This window comes from Zingiber officinale, chromosome 9B (assembly GCF_018446385.1).
Source record: "Zingiber officinale cultivar Zhangliang chromosome 9B, Zo_v1.1, whole genome shotgun sequence".
NCBI classification, from domain to species: Eukaryota; Viridiplantae; Streptophyta; class Magnoliopsida; order Zingiberales; family Zingiberaceae; genus Zingiber; species Zingiber officinale.
In genome coordinates, this window is record NC_056003.1 from 60966874 (window position 1) to 60976346 (window position 9473).

The following is a 9473-nucleotide window of genomic DNA, read 5'->3' on the forward strand; positions in this document are numbered from 1 at the left end:
GTTGCTTCTAATTAAACCCTATCATTAAAATTGATTATTACAAGGAAGGGAAAATGCTACCAGAAGAGCTAGAAAATAATTTGGAGGAAATGGATAGAAAAAGATTTCTCAGTTTGTGATTTCTAGATAAAGAAAAAATGGGAAATCATTTGATGTGATTGTTCTTTTATTTTGTTGATCCTTAGCATTAGCTAAGATCAATGTTCCCTTTGGTTCAAATACTACCTAGACCAATCAAGTGTTTGGTATACCTAAATTCTGGAAATAATGGTGCCAAAATTGTTGGAACATTGATGATTTAGGTGGATGGGATGAATAGATGGCATGAAGTTTTCGATAAAACATAAGTCAAATTAAGGTTAGTAGCAAATATGCATGTGTGATAATATCAAGGCTCAGAATTTGGAATCGTGCTAAAGTTTTAGACTTTGACTGAAATGATACAATTTCTTGTTTCATCATGTGGTGTTGGTGTAGAGTTAGAGAGGAAGGAGATAAAAAAGAAGAGAAGATAACTATATACCTAACTTTGATCTGTGTCCGTAACTTCTAACTTTGTGTCCATGTACAGAATTGACATTATATTATATGAATACAAGGTACAAAAGGATAACAAACATTATTAATTTAGCTTGAAGTATTTTGTAGTGTGTCCAAAATTTTTGGATTTCAATACGGCGTGATACTTATCAACATGACTGACACAATAACTTAGGATACATTACTTGTTGTCCGACATTGTACAATATTTTATTAGAAAAATATTTATAATATTCAGTTTTGATAATTTATTAGAATAATTTATTAGAACCATTTTAAAAACTCATCACTACCTTAAATAAATTCAACATTTACATTCATATAATCATAATTCAGATAGGTTCACAATGGAACTGATAGAATTTTTTGGGAAAATGTTTAAAATGATTTAGTATTCCAAATTCTAATAAAACGCATATTTGCAAATGAAAGTTCAAAAACTTTGTATGGAAATATGTGTTATGAAACTTGAAGTAGCCAATACAAAATCCACAACTTTGTAAAGTTGCATGCTGAATTATGTTTGTTGTAATTATCAGGTGCATTCTAAATTGGTGATATTTAACAGGTGAATTCTAACTTGGTGATAATTAACAGGTGAATGCTATTGTGCCGGGGTTCATTGCATCTGATATGACAGCTAAACTAGGAGAAGATATCGAGAAAAAGATTTTGGAAACTATTCCAATGGGCATGTATGTTTTGAAATATTCATTCCTTGGATATACCGAACTATAATATCGCCTTCACAAGTATCGAAAATACACTTTCTAGATTTAAAAAATGAACTATCGCCTTCACAAGTATCGAACTATCATATCGTCTTAACTCTTATCAGTTCACTTCTATTAATCTCTTGGAGTTGGATAAATATTATTCCTTTTGCTTTGATTCTGTTTAATTTTTATCAAGATTGTAGTTATATCTAAGAGGTCAAGGAATATGCAGGCCAAGGTTCTAGGTGCACTCTAGCCCACATTTTGCACCTCCTTTGAGCTGGAGCATTGTTTTTTCTAGAAGAATTCATGTTCCTTTTCAATCTCATGTTTAATGAACCTTTCAATAAATTAGTGTTAATGTGAAACAAATCTTGTGCTAGAATCTCTCTTGTGGTTACCAGAAGATTCCTCCTTTCAGCAACAATCATTTATATGAATCCTTCTGAAACTTCATCTAAAGACTTCTTTTTTCTGGTGGGCAACATTAATCTTTCACTAATACATGTTTTGGTATATTGTCTTTCTTTTCTGCATCAAAATCATTTATTTGGTCGCTGTCAGTTCCTAAATTAGGCTAGCTTCACTCAGAAAATTCTATCATTTCACTGCATATCTTTTGGTTCTGTTCTATTTGCTCAACTGCATTAGATCCCAATAGAGCCCAGTGCTCTCATGGGCTCCGTGTAAACAAATATTTCTTTTTCTTTTCCAATTTGGAGCTAGTGTGCTATTATGCTTTCATTTTGTTTGAAGAAAGCTATACTAAAAACACGGCAACCTATTAATCCTTCATGTATTTTTCTTGCTATGAAGGGCTTCCCCTCTAACGTACTACAACATGGACTCCATTAAGGAAAAATATTATGGCAGCAGGTGAGTCTCTCTCCTACAATATAGTGTGGTCCTATGTGGTTTTTTACAAGTTAAGATTCTCAATTAATTTAATCTCTTTTTTCAGTGGTTATTGCCTTCTTGACTTTGCCAAATGTAGATGTCAAGCTGCTTCTAATTTATTGATCCTACAGTGATTAGACCAGGTTTCTAGCTTATCTGTTTGTAGACTTTAAAACATTTTATCCAACTTGCTGATGCACCAATCAAACTTTAAGACATCACCATCTTATGAATTCTTTAAAACGTAAACTGTGTTTTATATGTTTTCCTTCTTTTATTCTCCAATCAGGATTGAGTGTAGACTGTTTAAGGATCATATGCAGAACATGTCTTTGTCTCCTCATGCTGGTCATGGGATTCCTACACAGTCCTTTGAGGAAAATCAAGGGGGCAGAAGTTAATAAATGCCAGGAAATAGGTGATAGTATTGGAAATATGTTGTCAACATGTAAATTTTTTTTGTTGGTTCTAAAGGAAATTTATTCTTTGTCACTTTTTATACGTACAAGAGTTTTGGATTGTTTAGGGGAGAGAATTACAAGTCAGAAAAGCTCAAGTTCTTTAGTGGATATATACAGTTGTTTGTTTCACCTTTCTTGATCTCAATGCACACCAATCCCTTAGTTTAGGGAGGTAGTTCATTTTGTTGAGTTGTTGTTACAAATTAATCCCTTATATTTATGTGATAATTGATGAATGTTTCTTTTTTTAAGTATTTCAGTTAGTCATCTTGTTACCTGGTGCCCTTACTGCTTTTTCAACTATGATTTTTTGTCTTGGTTTACTAATATATTATTTATGTGTTTTTACAGTTTACAAATCTCAAGTACTCCAGAGTTAAAATTGATGAAGTGCAATTCGAGTGGGCTGAATGCATGTTAGATTACATTTGAAGTGTGGTTCTACCTTGATGTGTTGTTAAAAGAATGTTCTACCTTGATTTTGATATCTATTAGCTAGCTTTTGATGTAAAAAGAATGTTTGGGTATTTTATAGATACTATTGTAAGAAGATTATTTATATAATTTATGAATATTTGTGTATTTTATGGATATTGTTGAATGAAGAATATTTGTATAATTTGTGAATATTTGTGTTTTTTTTTATTATTGTCGGTTTTTCATTGTTTCGGAAATCAAATTGTTAAAAAATATCCATATTACATCGGTTTTCCACCGGTGTTATTAATTAATATTACATCGGTCATTTACTGCTGCCAAAACTGGTGTTATTAACATACAATATTACATCGGTTTTACACCGTTGATGAAACGGTGTCGTTAAATGATACTACACCGGTTAATAACCGATTCGAAGACCGGTGTCGTTAAGTGATACTACACCGGTTTTAAACCGATGTCTAAAATGGCAGACCTTTTACATCGGCTTCATAGACATCGGTCGAAAATGAAATAGACACCGGTGGAAAACCGATGTCTATGAGGATTTTTGTTATAGTGAAATGAGCTCAATATCTCATATCGACTCATTTGGGCATGTCCATGCACTTTGTAGTCTCACTCTATCAAGAATATCGATGTCTCTCCCGTCATATAGGAGGGATAGATCCCATCTACATCACTCACATCCCTCTACATAATTCGTTACATACCCAGTAATCGCCTTTATAGTCCACCCAGTTACGGGTGACGTTTGACGAAACCAAAGTACATAACTCCTTATGTAGGGAACAACGGTGACTTTAGGTCTAAGGACTAGTAGTCATACTAATAGCCACATGAGAAAGTATATGACACTCATATAACGATCCATGATACTTTCTCATGGCGGGTCATTCAGTATACATTCTCCAATGCATACCCATGTGTCAACTTGATATCTCTATATCCATGACTTGTGAGATCAAGTCATCGAGTTGACCTACATGCTAGTCTTATTGTATTAACATTGTCCCTGAATGTTAACACTCGACTAGGAATGATTAAGAGTAGTGTTCCCTATATCATCTTACTATCGGTTCAACTAACCGATTGATATAGGTGAGAACCTTCTACTCAAGGACGCTATTATACTTAGTTTATTTGGCACCAATACAAGTAAGTATAATAACCAAAAACAAATTCCTTTATTTATATATAAGAATATGATACAACAAGTCCATAATAATATCATCAAATGATTGGCTCTAGGGCTCTAACTAACATTTATGTACCTAGTTTTAGAAAGAATTTAATTTCAATTTCTAAATTGTATTTGGATGGATATTCAGTTTTTTTTAGTAACAATGTGGTTATAAAGAGAAATAAGGTGATTATTTTTTCTGGTGCATTGATTGGTAATTTATATACTTTAAATCCAATTTCTCCCATAAAGTAAAATATGAAAATTAATAACACATCTTCTAACTCTAATAAGAGAAAAGAACCTTCGGAGATGAACCAAGCGTATCTTTGGCATCTAAGGCTTGGTCATATTAACTTAAGTAGAATTCAAAGGCTTATAGCTGATGGACTCTTGGATTCATTAAAGATGGAAAATTTTCCAACTTGTGAATCTTGCTTGGAAGGTAAAATGACAAAGAGGCCTTTTAAGGCCAAGGGGTATAGAGCCAAAGAAGCGTTAGAATTGGTTCATTCTGATTTGTGTGGTCCTATGTCTATCCAGGTTAGAGGTGATTTTGAATATTTTGTCTCTTTTATAGACGATTATTTAAGATATGGATACATTTACCTGATGCGCCGCAAGTCAGAGTGCTTTGATAAGTTCAAAGAGTACAAGGCTGGTGTGGAGAAACGTCTAGGTAAAAGTATCAAGATACTACGGTCTGATCGTGGTGGCGAATACCTCTTAGGAGAATTTAAGAATTACTTATCAGAGGCCGGGATTCAATCCCAATTGTCCGCACCTGGTACACCCCAACAGAATGGTGTGGCAGAATGAAGGAATAGGACTCTTATGAAGATGGTTAGATCGATGATGAGTTATTCAGAATTACCAAATTCATTTTGGGGATATGCTCTGGAAATGGCAGCGCACATTCTGAACTTAGTACCTTCTAAATCAGTATCTTCTACTCCCATAGAATTATGGAATGGGCGTAAGCCCAGTCTAAGACATATTCGGATTTGGGGTAGTCCAGCACATGTGCTAAAACCAGATACTGATAAGTTAGAATCTCGTATAGAAGTTCGTGTGTTTGTGGTTTATCCCAGAGGAATGAAAGGTGGTTTATTTTATAGTCCTAAAGACCAGAAGGTCATTGTTAACACCAATGCCCAATTTTTAGAAGAAGACTATATAATGGATCAGAAGCCAAGTAGCAAAATTGTTCTAGAAGAACTTAGAGAGGACACGTCTACTTCAGTACCAACAGTTCAAGATGAAGTACCACAAGAAACTGCAACACGTGTCACACATGATACACAACCACAGACGGTGCCTCGTCGTAGTGGGAGGGTTGTAAGGCAGCCTGAGAGATTCATGTTTTTGGGAGAGTCTTCGGACTTGATCCCGGGTAAACATGAACCTGATCCCCAGACATATGATGAAGCACTCCAAGATATAGATGCAATATCTTGGCAAAAGGCAATGAATTCTGAAATAGAGTCTATATACTCTAATAAGGTCTAGGAGCTTGTGGAACCTCCTGATGGTGTAAAAGCCATTGGATGCAAGTGGATCTACAAAAGGAAAAGAGGGACAGATGGGAAGGTAGAAACCTTCAAAGCAAGGCTTGTGGAGAAAGGGTACACTCAGAAAGAATGAATCGATTATGAGGAGACTTTTTCGCCGGTAGCTATGCTTAAGTCTATCTGGATACTCTTATCCATTGTCACTTATATGGATTATGAAATTTGGCAAATGGATGTCAAGACAGTTTTCCTTAACGGAAGTCTTAAAGAAAACATCCATATGAAGCAACCAGAAGGGTTTATTGAAAAGGGCAAAGAGCATCTAATGTGCAAGCTCAATCGGTCCATTTATGGACTGAAGCAAGCTTCAAGGTCTTGGAACATCCGGTTTAATGAAGTAATCCAGTCATATGGATTTATTCAGTGTCCGGATGAGGCTTGTGTATACAAGAAGTGTAACAGAAACGTGGTGGTATTTCTTGTACTATGTGTAGATGATATTTTGTTAATTGGCAATAATGTCAAGGTATTATCGGACGTAAGGGTATGGTTGTCCAAACAATTTGATATGAAGAACTTAGGAGAATGTGCACACATTCTTGGGATCAAAGTTATAAGGGATCGCAAGAAAAGAATGTTGTGTTTATCTCAAGCTTCATATATAGATATGGTCCTTGCTCATTTTAGCGTGCAGAACTCCAAGAAAGGGTTCTTACCTTTTAGGCATGGAGTAGCCTTATCTAAAGAGATGTCTCCAAACACATCAAAGCAGATGGAGGAAATGAAGGTAGTCCCTTATGCTTCGGCTGTAGGAAGCCTTATGTATGTGATGCTGTGTACGAGACCTGATATCTGTTTTGCCGTGGGCATGGTCAGCAGATATCAGAGTAACCCTGGACAAGGACATTGTACTGCTGTAAAGCATATATTGAAGTACCTGAGAAGGACTAGAGATTATATGCTAGTTTACCAAGCAGACGATTTGCTCCCTGTGGGTTACACATATTCGGACTTCCAATCAGATAGGGACAACAGTAAGTCTACGTCAGGCTATGTGTTTACTCTAGGAGGTGGAGTCATTGCATGGAGGAGTGTTAAGCAGAAATGCGTCTCAGACTCAACCATGGAAGTTGTGAATGTGGCAGCCTCTGAGGCAGCTAAAGAAGCTGTATGGCTCAGGAACTTTCTAATGGACTTAGATGTGATTCCTGGTTTGCCCAAGATCATCACAATTTATTGTGATAATAGCGGTGTAGTTGCAAACTCGAAGGAACCACGAGCTCATAAGGCAAGAAAACATAAAGAGCGCAAGTACCACCTGATACGAGACATCGTCAAGCGAGGAGAAGTTGTAGTTGCCAAGATAGCATCAGCAGATAACCTGGTAGATCCTTTCACTAAGGCCCTTGCGGCGAAAGCTTTTGATCGGCATGTAGAGGGGATAGGAATCAGATGTATGGCAACAGATATGGCAGCTTAGACTTTTAGTATAAGTGGGAGATTGTTGGAGTGTATACTAAAAGCCATGCTTTTGTAAACATTTAATTTTGAAATAAAAGAATCACATTGGTCAATATCTACATTTATTTGTTAAATGTAAATGTTTAATTAATTTATATAAGTAGATAACATGGTGTGTGGTGTCACACTCAGAAGATCATGTTGTCGGTTCTTTATAAATTATAAACAGTTGCTCATGACTAAGATGGAAAGGAACTGTAAGATATCGGCAAATTAAATAATAAATATTATTGGACGAAAAATCTTATTGGATTTTTCCGGAGTTTTTAGAAATTTTCTGGGAATTTTTCGGAGCTCGTACGATGAGTTTTGAGGGGACGGATTCGGGGCTAGTTGGAGGCCTGTTTGGAATACCCTTAAAAAGGGAGTGGATTAATTTCATTTAATCTAAATTACCTAAGTATAAATTCTTTACCTAGGTTTAATTTCCGAACCATTCCCCTTCCTCCCGATTTCTTCCCCCTTCATGCGCGCGAGCTCTCTTCGTCCCGAGCCGCACCAGCGCCGGCGATTCCCCTCTCCTCTTCTCTCAACGTCGCCGGCGCAGGACAACCCTTGAGTGTTAAGGAGGGAAGTGGCAACCGATCTTCCTCTCTTCTTCCTTCCTTTCTCGCGCGGATGAACTCGACATCGACGGAGAGATTCTTCCCCGACAAACCTGTTCTCGCCCAGTCGCCTGAGGGAGAGCGCCGGATCTCAACGGTATCATCCATCTCTGGAGGACCGACCACCTTCTCGGCCTCTCGGCCATTCCTTATGCGCGATCGGCGGTGATCAAGTGGCTAGGGCACGGCAAGGCTAGAGCCGACGAGGGAGGGGAGATTCGAGCCTTAGTTGCCTCTTGTGGATGTCCAGTGCCTTCTCGGCATCGAATCTTGGATCAGGGAGGTCCACTTCACTGGATTCCGGTTCCTCCTTCTCACTGGTGTTGATGGGCTGCTGATCATAGAGTGGATGGACTGCCAAAGCATAATTGAGGTAAGGAGTTGCTGGGGAAGATCCTGTAGATGCATGGATCGGTTCTATTGATTTCCAATTATGATATTCCTCCTGTTTTGGACCAGGAGAAGTCATTGGATCAGCTAGGGATGGGTTTTCTTGAGCAGATCCTTATCTTCTTCATTCTTGCGCCATATTGAGGTTTTGGTTTCAGATCTGGGGTTGTTTGAGGTGAGTGTTGCTTGGTTTGTTAGGAGTCCAGCAAATTCAATGCTGTGTAATTGTTTCCTGAACTGATCTTGGGCAGAATTGATGTAGGAATTCTTTGGTAGCTGTTCGACAGGTGTGTTATTGGGCTGTGAGTTTGGATATGCTGCTACCTCTTAAGGTAAGTGTTTTTCCAGTGATGTACCTATGGTATTCTCATTAGTATGATGCTAAATTAGGTTTTCTAAGGAATCTAGGGTTTTGTGCTTGCTTAGAGTTATGAGTGGTGTAATGTGGTTGGTTAGACATATAGTGATTTGTGGATTTAGGAAAGTTTATGATGAAATTTGATTAATGGATGGATTGGTTAGTTGTTGACGATGGTGTTAGGTTGATGCGGATTTATGATAGAGATTTGATATTATGATGTGGTGGATTGGTAATTAAGAGATGGATTTGTTATTGGGTCAATTGATGAATTGTGGATTATGGTTGGATTTAGAAAGAGGGGAATTTAAGGATGGACCTATCATCTACTTTGGTTTGGATTGTTGTATGGAAACTAAACAGGGTTACCTAATCGACGTGGGATTAGGTTTTGAGTTTAGTTTGTTGTTGATTATGTGATTAGCTACACATTATATATATGCCATGTGATTCGCAGGACTTGGGTTCGGGACGAGCATCTCGAAGTGGAATTGATTTATCTGACGCGGTTGACAGATAAAGGCGGGTATTTCTTCCTTGGCTCTATATAGATTTTTATTGAGCTTAGTGCATGGTTATTATGTGATGGTTTAGGCTGCTTTACCTTATATCATATCTGTTTGTTGACTTCCTGCTAGAGACTTATGCTTGATCTTTGAGGTGTTCTATTTAATTCATATACAGTCTAAACTCTTGATATCTACTCTATGGTGATTACACGTGTAGAGTATGTCCTGTAGGGATTGTCGGGTGGCTGGTATTATCATGCTGATTGGGTATATGATGTGGACTGTACATAGGTGGGTATGTGTATAGGAGTCATCTGGTTGACCGTGCATTTACATGTGGTGTG

The 9473-nt window shown here is 37.2% G+C and overlaps 1 long non-coding RNA gene across 1 annotated transcript; it reads left to right on the forward strand.

Annotated features, from left to right (window-relative positions):
• Nucleotides 1-7690: 7690 nt before the first annotated feature.
• On the forward strand, nt 7691-9147 carry LOC122024186. Its single transcript, XR_006123355.1, has 4 exons — nt 7691-8245; nt 8332-8437; nt 8525-8594; nt 9078-9147. It is a non-coding gene; the product is annotated as an uncharacterized LOC122024186 (long non-coding RNA).
• Nucleotides 9148-9473: the final 326 nt, after the last annotated feature.